Here is a 14346-nt window from a genome sequence, read left to right as displayed (position 1 = left end):
AGCAGATTCCACATCTCTCTGATTTACTCCATCTCCAGTGGCCTTCCAAGGCGACGTCCTGTTTGGCTAGACGAGGGTTAATGGACTGCCAATCACGTTTCCTGCTCCCTCTAATGCTAATCCAGTCTCCAAAGTTACCTTTTGTAAAAATGGAAATCAGGTGACCACATCCTCCCTCAAAGTCAGCTTCCCATCACATGTAAAGTAAGACCCAGCTGTGGGCAAGCCTTCTGGAGTTGCTTTCCTTCTATTCCTCTAACTCACTAAGTTCATTCCTTCCTCCGGGACTTGGCTTTGCTGTCCCTGTCCTGGGTCTGAGCTCTCCCGTCACCTGCCCACCGAGGCCGCCCCCAGTCAACTATGACAGTCACCACTCCCCATCACATGACCATCACGACACCTGGCACTGTATGACAGGTTAGGTTGTCTCTTAGTTGTGGTGTTGACGGGATTTCTCCCTCACTAGGATATAGGTTCCCAGAGAGGCAAGGACTGTGTCTGTCCTGTCAGTATCTCCAGTTGGATGTTATAAAAATAGTCTGAAACATCACATGCGTGAAACCCAGCCTCTGGAATTCTCCCTCCCCACCATCACCACCTCTCTCCAACCTGCTTTCCTCATAGTACTCTGCTCGTGGCAACTGTTCATTCAGTGACTCAGGCCAGAAGTATTGGAGTCACCCTTGACACCCCTTTCTCCCCTCACATCCCACCTTCAATCCTTCAGCACTTCCTGGTGCTCTTACCTTCACAGAGCCTGACAACTCATCTGCCACGTGAGCCCCTGCCCTGGTGCAGGCAGAAAAAGGGTTCCTGGAGCTGCCTAACAACCCCCTACATCTCCCTGGGTCCCCCTTTCCATTTAGTCTCCAGAGTCAGGTTATTTGAATTTTTTTTTTTTTTTTTTTTTTTTAGCCGCTCCGCACGGTTTGTGGAATCTTTAGTTCCCTGACAAAGGATTGAACCCAGGCCCTCGGCAGTGAGAGTGGAGTCCTAACCACTGGACCACCAGGGAATTCCATCGAAAATAATTTTAATTCCCACATCTCTTCCCAGATGTGTCTTTCCAATGACTCCCCATCTCAGAGCAAAATCTAAACAAGTCCTTCGGTGACCTGCACGCATCTGCTCCCCTGACTGCCTCACCCACCCTCTTTCCCTTGCTTTCTCCACTGTGGCCACACTAACCAAGGACACACCCCCTCAGACCTTTGCACCTGCTGCTCTTTCCGGAATTATCCCCCAGGTGCCCCTCACTGTGTTCCCTCACTTGTCGGGGTCTCTGCCCAAGGAGGCTTTCTCCAGCATCTCTCTTCAAAATTGCCCCCATCCTGACCCTCCCTATTTCTCTCCTCTACTTATTTTTCTCCAAAGCACTTAAGGCTCCACAAACTTATGTCATATTTATGTATTCATTGATGGTCCCTTCCCCCTAAGTTCCATGAGGGTGGAGATTTTTGTTTCTTTGTCCCGGCTGTGTCCTCATTGCCCACATTTGTGGGCAGATTGCCTGGCAGATAGTAAACACTTATAGGTTATTAATAATTAATTGAATGAGAAGTGTTCATGCTAAATATTCTTTAGCATGAATATATAGTATTCATGCTAAAGATTTAAGTCCTCATATAGTGAGTGAATGAATGATAATAGAACATTGCCGAAGTCATTAAATCAACAAAGATACACAGAGTTTCTGTTGTGGGTCTGAAACCAATCTAACCTGTTCTACAGTAGTATATACAACAAACAAGATCTCTGGTCACCTGGAACTTGCAGTCTACTTGGGGAAAGCAACTGATCCAACAACTGCAAAAAGCATCTCATTACAAACTTGGTATTGCTGGGAAGAAAGAGGACCTTCTGAGATCATAGCTCCATTAGAACTGGGAAGGCTTCTCAGAGGAGGTGACATTTGAGGTGAGATGAGAGAGTTTGGGTGTACAGGGAAGTGGGGGACTGGGGAGAGCATTTGTGGCAGAAGAAAATTCCAGTACAGAGCTCCCCTCCCCACCCCCAGACTTTTAATCCAACGCGTATGGATTTATCAATTACATCTGTTTCCAAGATCCTAGTGAGCCTTGGTATTTGGTTTCTGATATTTACTATTAAGTTCATTTTTTAGCTGCCAGTATTAGTGATGGTTATGATTCTTTTCCTGATGGAGGTGGGAACCACCTCCAAACTCAGGAATCCGATTAAATATTGGAGACCTCAGAGTTTATACAGTGTGTGGCTGGATTTTTACATCATCCTTGTTTGTTTTCTTCTTTTTCCAGTCCTTCGACACTGGCTGGTCATTAAAATTTAGAGCTCACCCTGGGTTAAGTGGATGATTTCCTGGAAAACAGCTGGTTGAGCCTCCCCCTGTGTGCCTCTGAAATAAACATCCCCTTTGGAGAAAGGCTTTCTTTAGTGCCTCCCTGCTCAGCATCTTTTTTGCAATTTACATTCCTGTTTTGCATGACTTCTCAGAAGAAATCTAGAAGAATAATCACTAAAATAACAGCCAAAGGTTATTATGCACTTCATAGTGTTCCCAGCCCTGGGAGCTAGGTACTATTAGTATCCTATATTCAGAGATGATGACCTGAAGCTTGGAAGTTAATGTGTCCCGTATCAATCAATAACTACAAAATGGCAGAGGCAGGCTTTATGTCCAGACCAGATGACTGAAGAACTCGTGCTGTTAATCATCAAGCCACAAGGCCTCCTCGACCCCAAACTGGAAAGTCTCCTCTTAACTTCATTTTCCCCAGCTGTTAGATGAAGGTGTGGAACCCAAGGTTCTAATTCTTCCAGTCCATGTGCAGACAGTGGGGTTGTATATTCTCTTGCAAAGGCAACCAACTCTGGCTGACCTGTGCTGAGAAGAGTTTAAGGGACTGATACTGAGTCACTCACAGATGGGGAATTGAGAGCTAAGGAAGGAAAAAGAGAGGAAGGGAGGAAGACAGAGAACCAGAGCCGTCCCATGCATCTAGGGAGCAAGCAGACTTCTCAAAAGTATTCTTCTGGAGTAGGGGAGCTACAGTTTGCTTTCCACCCTGCCTCACTCTGGTGAAGATCAACCGTCCCAGAATTGCAGTGCATTGACTTAATCTCGGCTGTGGATTCATCCCTCCGCTAGGAAAGGGCAGAGTGCCTGGACAGTCCCACCGGGGTGACTCATGAGGGGGTGCGTATTTCCTCAAAGAAAAATCAGGGCACTGTAACCCAGGCAATAGGAACTGGATGCCAGCCTTCTCAAAAAGAGCTGACCCCACTCTACAGTCAAAAGGTCAGAAGGGAAAACTCTTTTCAGTCTTGATGAAGCCTTTTGCTCCCACTTGGAGCAGCTCATCCTTATCTAAAGGGTGTCTAGTGCAGGGCCAGTCAAACAGCAGGTGCTTAGCCAGTAAATGTGGGATAAGTAAGTGAACTGAAAAGAAAGAGCATCCCTGATGCTGAATCATTGTTCCCGCTTATAGATCAGACATCACACCTCTTTAAAACTAGCATCCTCTGGGATGGGCTTTTGGGGTAGGTCCCTTCCCAGCCAGAGTTCTTAAGCAATTGAGAAATAAGACAAAAGAACGAGCAGGTTGTCTTTGTCCATTCGAGCTGCTGTAACAAAAATACCCCAGACTGGGTGGCTGACAAACAACAGAAATGTCTTTCTCACAGTTTTGGAGGCTGGCAGTCGGAGATCAGGGTGCATCATGGCCAGGCGAGGGCCTCTCCGAGTTGCTGTCTTCTCACTGTGTCCTCCAGTGGTGGAAGGGGCAAGGGAGCTCTCTGGATCTCTTTTTGTAAGGGCACTAATCCCACACGTGAGGGCCACAACTTCATGACCTAATTACTTCCCAAAGGCCCCCATCTCCTAATGCCATGACACCAGGGATTAGGTTTCAACATATGAATTTGTGGAAGGGGAGGAACATACATTCAATCTATAGCACAGATGGGAGCCCAGACGTCACCTCTATTGCTGATAAATCTAGATATCTGTGGGCCACTGGACTTCCCCACACTGACCCCAGAATGAAATGAATCTTCCAACTCCAACATAGGATCAGAGAATAACTCCCCCTCCACAAGGAGACGGGGAGCAGAGGACAGCTTGATTCTTCCCCAATTTACCTAGCAGATGAGTCTCTGCTGCTCTCCTGAAGGGGAGTGGGTGAAGGGCAGGGAGAGGCCAGGAGTTTTAGGAGCAAGGGGAGAAGCAGTCTTTCCCAGCTTCCTGACTGGGCACCAGGGGGCCCGGGGAAGGTACACAGAGCTGTTGACCCCAGGCTGATAACAACCTACTCTGCAGCCGTGTTCATATTCTTTGTGGCTATCTACCAATTATGTTTTCACAGCTGAGACCAGAAATATTTCCATCACTCAGGACATGACACCAAAACACCTGGTTTTGAAATGTGGAAAATTTTGTCAAAGGACTGTGAAAGTTCTCTTAAAATAGAAACATTAGGGCTTCCCTGGTGGCGCAGTGGTTGAGAGTCCGCCTGCCGATGCAGGGGACACGGGTTCGTTCCCCGGTCTGGGAAGATACCACATGCCGCAGAGCGGTTGGGCCCGTGAGCCATGGCCACTGAGCCTGCACGTCCGGAGCCTGTGCTCCGCAACGGGAGAGGCCACAACAGTGAGAGGCCCACGTACCGCAAAAAAAAAAAAAAAAAAAAAAAAAAGAAAAGAAACATTAAAAGCCCCAGAAAGGAAGGTATAATAATTATCATCATCAACTCAGTTACAATCAAAGGGCAGTTTGCCTGACACTGAACTGACTCACAGGAGAACAGTGGCTAAACTTTGTGGTCTGAGACTCCCAAGTTTGAATTTCTGCTCTGCTCCATATTAACTGTGTAAACTGAGGCTTGTTGATGCCCCTGGACCTCATATCTGCAGCTATAAAATAAGGATAGGGGCTTCCCTGGTGGCTCAGTGGTTGAGAGTCCGCCTGCCGATGCAGGGGACAGGGGTTTGTGACCCGGTCCAGGAGGATCCCACATGCCGTGGGGCGGCTGGGCCTGTGAACCATGGCCGCTGAGCCTGTGTGTCTGGAGCCTGTGCTCCGCAACGGGAGAGGCCAGGGCAGTGAGAGGCCCACATACCAGAAAAAATAAAAAAATAAAATAAGGATAATAGCTTCCATTCCATGGGGTTTTTTTGGGGGGGAAGATTCTAGAGATAATGTATTTCAAATACACATACACCTGGCACAGAGTAAGCTCTTAATGAATCTTAGCTAATGCTATTATGATTTTTTTCTCATTGGTGATGATGTTTAGGGTCCTCGTGTTGCCATGAAATATTCTTTCTATTCACTTGCATTATCCTCTGGTTCTTTGCTAATGTGCAGTAGAAACAACCCGGGAACAGGAGTCTGGGGGCCCAAGTTCAAATCCAAGTTCTGGTACTTTCTAGCTGCATCGTAATTGACAAACTCACTAGAACTCTTTGAGCCTCAGTTTCCTCATCAGTCATGGGTGACATCATAGAAAAGCTTAATCTGGACTTGAAACATGAATTTTTCCTTCCTTGGAACATTTTTTCCTTCATCCCTTCGTCTATTAACAGGTGTCCAGCCAGGATCTCAGTTCATCTACGCATCTGCAGGGCAGCCCTTCCCCCACCCATTGCACATATGCATTTGCTCCACAAGTTTTTAATGAGCAGCTACACTGTGTGCCAGACACTGTTCTCGAAGCAGAGTTCTGTGTTAGCAAGACGTGGTCTCGGCCTTTCAGAATCAGAGGAAAATGTCAAGGGACTCTTCTCTGTTTTGTGTCTCCCGGGGTCAGCCCCTCTCCCTAGTGGAGCATTGCTCTGAGTTGTGGACACAATCAACATGATCCAGACCTAGAAACGTACACACTGTCACACCCTGGTCCACTCTCCCCGAACCAGGGGCCTTGTGAATCTCCTTATTGGATGCCAGCTGACGATGCATTAAATCCCCCCAACAAAATTCTCCCAGCCTCAGGCCTCCTCTCCACCCCAGAGTGAGATTATTCAGATTCTTTAACAAACTTCTTCCTCGGAGCAGCCCCGGGCCATGGTGATGTTATGGGAGCACCAAGGTCCTGACTCAATCAAGAGGCCTTTCCATAGGCAGACAGGTACAGAAAACAAAATAAGACAAAACCAACAGCAGTGGGTAGGTCACCTCCTTTCTCACTGTTCCTGCTGGGACACCCTTGGCCAGCTTCCCTGGCCGGGCAGGCTGGAGAGCTGAGCTTGGACCACATGTGCCTGGGTACCCACATACTGCCTCTTAGTACCAGTGTGGCCTTGGGCAAGCAACTCACTCTCTTTAGGCCTCAGTTGCCTCATCTGTAAAATGGGGATGATGGCATTTACACCTAATATCATCATGAATGTTAATGGAGACAAAGTGTGAGAAGCATTTAGTGTCATGCTTGGGGCATAATTGCTCAATAAATATCGGCAACCATTCCTATTAGGACACGTCATTATTCTCACGTAGGAAAAAGACCAGTGCGGTTTGATAAAAATACATGACTCATAAAATGTATGGCCTGGAGTGAACCCTTCTCCCCCTCCCCCCATGGCTGACTCCTGTTCACTTTTGAGGTCATGGCTGTAACATCATCTCAGTTTTTCTCACCTTGGCTACACACTGGCAGCACCCGGGGAGCTTTTTACAGTTAGTGATGCCTGGTGCAGCCTCCAGAGGTTGATTTAACCGGGTACAGCCTGGACACGGGGATTTTTAAATGCTCCCCAGAAAATGCTCGAGTTCAGCCAAAGCTGAGAGTGACTGCTTTTAAAGGCAGTGGATCGTGGTAGCTGAAAGCCAGACTGCTGGGGTTTGAATCCTGATTCTGCAACTCACTAGATGTGTGACTTTGGGCAAGTTGTCAAAACCTAGTGCCTCAGTTTCCTCATCTATAAAATGGGTATAATGATAATAACAGAACTTACCTCATAGTGTTGTAAAGATTAAGTAAATTGATATGTGATACATTTAGTGCAGTGCCTGACAGACTCAGAGAAAGACTTTTAATTATAATTCCTTTCATTTCTAAAAATATGTATATTTTACCACAATAAAAAATTTACCATAGGGGCTTCCCTGGTGGCGCAGTGGTTGAGAATCTGCCTGCTCATGCAGGGGACACGGGTTCGAGCCCTGGTCTGGGAAGATCCCACATGCCGCGGAGCAACTAGGCCCGTGAGCCACAACTACTGAGCCTGCGCGTCTGGAGCCTGTGCTCCGCAATAAGAGAGGCCATGGTAGTGAATGGCCCCCGCTTGCCACAACTAGAGAAAGCCCTTGCACAGAAACGAAGACCGAACGCAGCCAAAAATATAAATAAATTAATTAAAAATAAATAAATACTCCTGTTCTCTGTTTAAAAAAAAAATTACCATTTAACCAGTGTTAAGTGTACAATTCAGTGGCATCCAGTATGTTTCCAGTGTTATACAACCATCACCACTGTCAGTTTCTAAAACTTTATCATCCCAAAGAGGAACGCTATTAAATAACTCCTCCTTCCCCCCAGCTCCTGGGTAACCTCTATTACACTTTCGGGCTCTCTGAAGTTGCCTGTTCTATATTACTGCAGATAAGTGGCATCATACAATATTTATCCTTTTGTGTCTGGCTTACTTCACTTAGCATAATGTTTTCCAGTTTCATCTATGTTGGAGCATGTATTAGAATTTCATTTTTCTTTTTATAGCCAAATAATTTTCCATTGCATTTATACATGTTTATTCATTCATCTGTTGATGGACATTTGGGTTGTTTCCACCTTCGGTTCTTGTGAATGGTGCTGCTATGAGCATGGGTGTACACGTTTCTGTCTGAGTTCCTGCTTTCCAATTCTTTGGGTATTTACCTGGGAGTGGAATTGCTGAATCATACGGTAATTCTGTCTAACTTTTACAGGTTTTCCACACGGCCTGCACCATTTTACATTCCCACCGGCAAGGCACCAAGGTTCTAATTTCTCCACATCTTCACCAACACTTTATTTTTAAACAAATAATAGCCATCCTAATGGGTGTGAAGTGGTATCTCATTGTGTTTTAGTTATAATCCCTTTTGATCTCATCCGATTACCCATCGCCTATTATTCTCTCGCCCACAGCACACAGCTCTTTACTCTCAGGCTGGTGTCACAGCGTGTCCTTCTGTTTGTTGAATGTCTGCCTTGCCGAGTAGCCCAGGACTTGGCAACCTATGGCTTGAGGCTGCAGGTCAAATCCGGCTGCTGTTTGTTTTCGTATAGCCCACAAGCTAAAGATGATCTTTACATTTTTGAATGGTTAAAAAAATAATCAAAAAAATAATAGTTCGTGAAATGTAATAATTATACGATGTTCAAATTTCATTGTCTGTAAATAGTTTTACTGGCACTCAGCTATGCCCTTGTGTTTACATGTTGTCTATAACTGCTTTTGCACTACAAAGGCAAAGTAGAGGAGTTGCAACAGGAACCATATGGCCTGTAAAGCCCAGAATATTCACTCTCTGGCCCTGTTTCTATGTATAGAGAAAGATTTGCTGAATCCTGCACTAGACCCTGAACTTAGAACAGTCATCCTGATGTCTCCACAGAACTGGCCGTGGAATTTGTTGATCCCATCTCCCGCGCTAACTCCAGACACACACAAAAATTTGAGATGGATCAGAGAGTTACACGTAAATGCTAGTACTAGAAATCTTCTAGAAGAATACATTAAAAAAAACTTCTTTGTAAACTTGGGTTAGGCAAAGAATTCTTCGGACACAAAATGAACGAATCATAAAATAAACTGGACATTAAAGTTTCTGCTTTTTCAAAGATACTATAAAGAATACAGACAAGCCACAGATCGGGAGAAAATTTTTACACCTGTATGTGATAAAGAACTTGCATCTAGACTATACAAAGAATTCCTACAACTAATAAAAGACAAACATACATGTTTTAAAAATGGGCAAAAAACTCAGACACTTCACAAAAGATATAGGCATAGCCAATAAGCACGTGAAAAAGCACTTAACATCATTAGTCATCAGGGAAATGCAGTTTAAACCCACAATGAGATACAATTTCACACACATTAGAAGAGCCAAAAAAAAAAAAAAGAACAAACCCACAAGGAGGAACAACTTAAACCTTTACTATGGTTCTGTTATTTAATGGCCGACGGAAGTACAAGGGCTTTGGGAACTGTCTGGCCGTTTCTTATAATTCTACTCCTCCTCGGTATTACTCAAGAGAAATGAAAACAAATGTCCATACAAAAGGCTTATACGTGAATGTTTACAGCATTTTTATTCAGAACAGCCACAAACTGGAAACCACCCAAATAGCATTAACAACAAAACAGATTTTTTTAAAATAAGATACATTGATTGGATGTATCTACTCAGTAATAAAATGGAAAGAACTACTGATCTACGACACAGATGAATCAAAATTATGCAAAGTGGAAAAAAAAAACAGACATATAGGAGCACATGCTGCCTGATGCCATCTATATGAAATTCTAAAAAAACTAATCTTTAGCAACCAAAGCAGATGAATAGTTGCCTCTGGAGAGCGGCTGGTGGCTGGTATTGCCCAGGACAGGGCACAGGTAATGAACACATTCTATAATTTGGTTTGGGTGTATGTAAGTGTCAAAACTGAGAACAATTGAGATCTGTGCTTTGTCTGTAAAATTGACTGCCGTTTAAATAATGAGAGCGAACAGCTGAAGTTGAAAGTGAGAAAATCTCCCTTTACAGGTGGACCTGTCTCTAAGGGTCAGCCTCTCCTGCCCACGATGAAGCCAGTCACATTTGCAAAGGAAAAGGAGAAACCGACGGTGCCCTGATGTCTGTCAGATGCCAGTGGCCCTACAACTCATTTCCTGTTTTAACCAGAGCTCTGGTGTGAAGGAAATAACAGCGATCCCTCCTCCTCTGAGCCCTGGAACTCGGAGACTAGAAAGCCGTTTCCTGGTCTTGCAAAAAAAACGACAGTTCCCTCCGCTCAGCTGGAAACGCCTTCCACCTGCTACCGCGTGGAAACTGCTGGTGGCTGGGGCCCGGGGGCATCCCTCCTCCGGCTGAGTAGCCGGAAGCCCACTCCCCCGTCAGGCTGTATAGACGCGCCCCACCCCCTTCCCAAGCACAAGGGTCCGAGCACGCAGGCAGGCGAGCTGGAGAAGCAGAGGCAGTGGCTGCCTATGGTTTTATTTTTAGAGGGCAAGTGAAACCAACCTGCCTCCGTGAAGCGAATTGCCCAGACCTCTGACTTCCTATAAATCTGAGGCCAGAGTCTGAATCTTTCCTTGCTGAATGCGTTTCCTAGGGCTGTAACAAATCACCTTAAAACAACTTAAAACAGGCTTCCCTGGTGGCGCAGTGGTTGAGAGTCCGCCTGCCGATGCAGAAGACACGGGTTCGTGCCCCCGTCCGGGAAGATCCCACATGCGGCGGAGCGGCTGGGCCTGTGAGCCATGGCCGCTGAGCCTGCGCGTCCGGAGCCTGTGCTCCGCAACGGGAGAGGCCACAACAGTGAGAGGCCCGCGTACCACCAAAAAAAAAAAACAACTTAAAACAATATAAACTTATCTGCAGTTCTGGAGGTCAGACGCCCAATCCAGGCCTCCTCGGGCTAAACTGAAGGTGTTGGCGGGGCCGCGTTCTTTCTGGAGGTTCCAGGGGGAGAATCTGATTCCTCGCCGCGTTCCTTGGCCCCTGGCTCCTTCCCGCACCTTCAAAGCCAGCAACGCCGATGCCGCCATGACTTGTTTCTAGGGCCTCCCTCTTCCACTTTTAAGGACCCTGTGATTACATTGACCCCACCTGGATAATCCAGGCTACCCCTTCCTACTTTCAGCTGACTCCCTACTGTCCGCTGATGAGCAAGCTTAGTTCCATCTGCGACCTTTATTCCCCATTGCCATTCAAAGTAACAAGAGCCACAGGTTCTGGGGATTAGGCTACGGACCTTTCTGGAGAGCCACTAGTCTTCCAACTACACCCCCTGATGTTCAAGTCCGACTTCAACTCCCAACCTCTTCCCTCTCTTAAAATGACCCTGGGTTGGTAGTTCAGTTCTGAGATTCACAAGTATGATAACTACAGCAACAGCAACAATTACAGCGACCATATGTTGAGAACATGATGTAAAGCAGGCACTGGGGACACAAGGTCTCATTTGATCCTTCTAGGACCCCTGTGGAGTAGATATCATCATCCCATTATAGATGGGGAAACCGAGGCCCAGGCAGTCTAAGTTGCAGCCCAAGGTCGCTCAGCTTTTAAGTGGCAGATCCAAGATTGGCACCTAGTTTGTCTGACTTCGGAGTCTGTGGTCTTAACAGCAGATGTCTTAATAGCAAACCTCTACGACATCTCCATGTCACCCTTTCTCTGAGCAAAGATTTTACGTGAGGATTAAAGGTAACGTCTGTCCAGTGCTTAGCACATAGTAGAACCCATGACATGGATTCAGGACTATTCAAAGATCGTCCTGTTGCCTCTTTATGCCTGTCCTGAACCTTCCTTCCATCCATCCATCCATCCATCCACCTGAGGCATCTTTTAAAGTGGATTCAATGTTGTGTAATAGTTAGGATCTAGGTTCCAAGTTCAGACTACCACCTGGGTTCAACTTCTACTTTCAGCTGCTTCCCTTTGGGCCCACAGCACCTCTGTGAGTCTCAAATTCTTCCCCATTTATAAAAACTGGCATGTAATCATATCTACCTTATCAAGTTATCAGGGGGATTAGAAGCAATCATGCATTCATATCACACACGGTAAACTATCATTATTAAGTCACCTCCACGTGTCCACTACTGAAGCACGTAGTGTAAGGAAAGAAAGTATGATCTTCGTTTACAAGGATCCCTCTCTCTCTTTCTTACACACATACGCGTGCCAGTTAAAGGTGTAAAATGGGAAATTAGGAAGGACTTAACATAGGAGACCAAGACAGTTGATAAGATGGTTCTAATTTGTGGTTAGGAAATCTGTCAAGGACAAGGTCAATGTGTAGTCAGAGAGAGGAAGGATTCACTAAGAAAGAACGTAGAACGCAGGGTGAATCACACAGGCCGTCATTGCCTGCAGCCCTCGAGAGGCCCCTTGACCATCTTGCTGGGCTGTTTTAATCACCAGATATGATGGACCACAGTCTCTGCCTTGTATAGGATTCAGTTAATACTTTTCTTTAGATCGATCTACTACTTATTACTGCACAACTAATATTAATATTAAAATAATATTGTATTAATAAGTAGTACTTATTACTACTTAACTACATTTATATCAAAAGGAAACTTTGTCACCTTAGTAAATGGGAGACCGATTCGCTTGCCACAGGTAGAAACTGTGAAAATAAAAACATGACTATTAAAGGTAATAAATAATTTTGTCCTTACATCCCCTCATGTCATTCTGTATCCCACCAGCCGTCGACATAACATCCCTGGGGGTGCACTGTTCTTAGGGAAAACACTGAGGATTCTGCACCTTTAGGTGCTGTTGCCTGAATTTCTGCTTCTCAGTTTCTTGTCATTAGGATAGGATGTCAATAAAAATAGCCACCACTATAGAAAAATGACTGAGCTGAGCAGTGTACACCCCATAGCTCATTCAGTTCTCTCAAAGTCTCCATAATGATGGCTGTTAACTGAGGTTGGATCTATGAGGAAACCGAGGCACGGAGAGGGGAAGCGGCTTTGCCCCGTCACACAACTCGAGGCTGCAAGAACAGGAATGTGCCACCAAGTCCATCTGTTTACACACTTGGGACTCTCGTGCCTCTCTGTGCCTCCTTATGGGGCAGAGAGCAGTCAGATCAGCTAATGCTTAGGAGGATGTACTGGGGGAAGAGAGGGGAGGATATCTGTGGTTGCCTAGCATGGGACCCTCTTCTTAACACTTTTTCTGAGTTAACTCATCCCGTCCTCACAGCGGACCTGTGATGGTGGTCTTATTGTGGTTCCCATTTTACAAATGAGCATGTGAGGCACAGAACTTTTAATGAACCTGCAACTAGTCAGTGGTGAACCTGGACTGGAACCCAAGGGGTCTTGGTCCCGAGCCTCTGTCCCCACAATTTTATCAGGGCATCGTATAAGCGGCATGACTGTTTATGTCACTGCCTGTGACAGTTTCCACTTTGCAACTGAACATTTATCAGTCGGCCCCGGGTCTTATCTAGCCCCTGCCAAGCCCCCCCCCCCTTGCTTGATTTCCTGTTTAAGGTAGAATTGAGATGACCTTGGTCTTCTAAGAAATTAACTTCCTCCCAGGAAGGTGCTCATCCATTCATTCGACATGGAGGCTGACTGCCAGTTGCTGTGTTCTGTGTCACAGAAGCAAGAAAGCAGCTCAGGTGGGAGACAATCATATAGACCCAAGATCCACACCCAACACCAGTGTTTGGCAGCTGTGGGACCTTGGTTTTGAAACCCACCGAGCATCTGTTTCCACATCTGTCAAATAAGATTACTACAACTGCCCATAACTTTTTCTTTTTTCCATAATTTACTTTTTGGAGAGGATTTTTGGGGTGAGTGTTTACTTCATAATACCTCCTCGATTCGTTCTACTCTGCTGAGTAGAGGAGTATCTCGATGCTTTCCCTATGTTTTCGTTTGTTTGTTTTGCTGATTGTAAAAGTAATACAGGCCCATAGTCCTATGTCCCAAAACCTAGAAACCAGGTGTGTCGTGTAAGCCAGATTCTTTTCAGATTTTTAGATATGTTTTGTTTACACTGAATATCAAATAACACATTAATACTTATTCAAACAAATGTATGAATATTCATACCACCTGGGATCATTAAAGCCCTCAAGTAAATTCAGAGGAGTCCAGATTTGCTGTCAAAGGAGCTCTGTGGATTTTGGAATTGTGGGTAAGAGACTATGAACAGGACCTGCCATGATGGAAAATTTGGAAAAATACAATGATAATCAAATGATGTAACAAAATAATCATATTAACAAGAGATAACTACTGAAATTTCCATGTCTCTTTTCTAATTAATTGAATTATTCAACAATATTATTGAACACCTTTTATATGTTTAGGCCAGTGGTTTTCTACCAGGGGTGATTTTGTCTGCAAAGGACATTTGGCAATATCTGGAGACATTCTGGTTGTCACAACTGGGTGGTTGGAGGGGTACTACTGGCATCTAGTGAGTAGAGGCCAGGGATGCTGCCAACTGTCCTACAATGCTCAGGACAGGCCCCACAATAAAGAATGATCCAGCCCCAAATATCAGAAGTGCCGTGACTGAGAAACCTGCTCTAGGTTCTGGGCACACAACCAACACAACAATAGAAAATAAATCTATTTACTATGTATTTATAAAATATACATATATACACACAA

At 45.3% G+C, this 14346-nt stretch overlaps 1 long non-coding RNA gene across 2 annotated transcripts in view; it reads right to left on the bottom strand.

Moving 5' to 3' along the window:
• Positions 1–14346, bottom strand: part of LOC132438996 (uncharacterized) — a 49933-nt gene continuing 35587 nt past the window's right edge. The window contains exon 3 of one of the 2 annotated variants that reach the window (XR_009522258.1): positions 1–138. This is a non-coding gene — a long non-coding RNA (uncharacterized lncRNA). The remainder of the gene's footprint in view (positions 139–14346) is intronic. The other variant, XR_009522257.1, reaches the window with a different exon arrangement.

Source organism: Delphinus delphis, chromosome 15 (genome assembly GCF_949987515.2).
Source record: "Delphinus delphis chromosome 15, mDelDel1.2, whole genome shotgun sequence".
Classification (NCBI taxonomy): Eukaryota; Metazoa; Chordata; class Mammalia; order Artiodactyla; family Delphinidae; genus Delphinus; species Delphinus delphis.
This window is presented reverse-complemented; position numbering and strand designations above follow the sequence as displayed.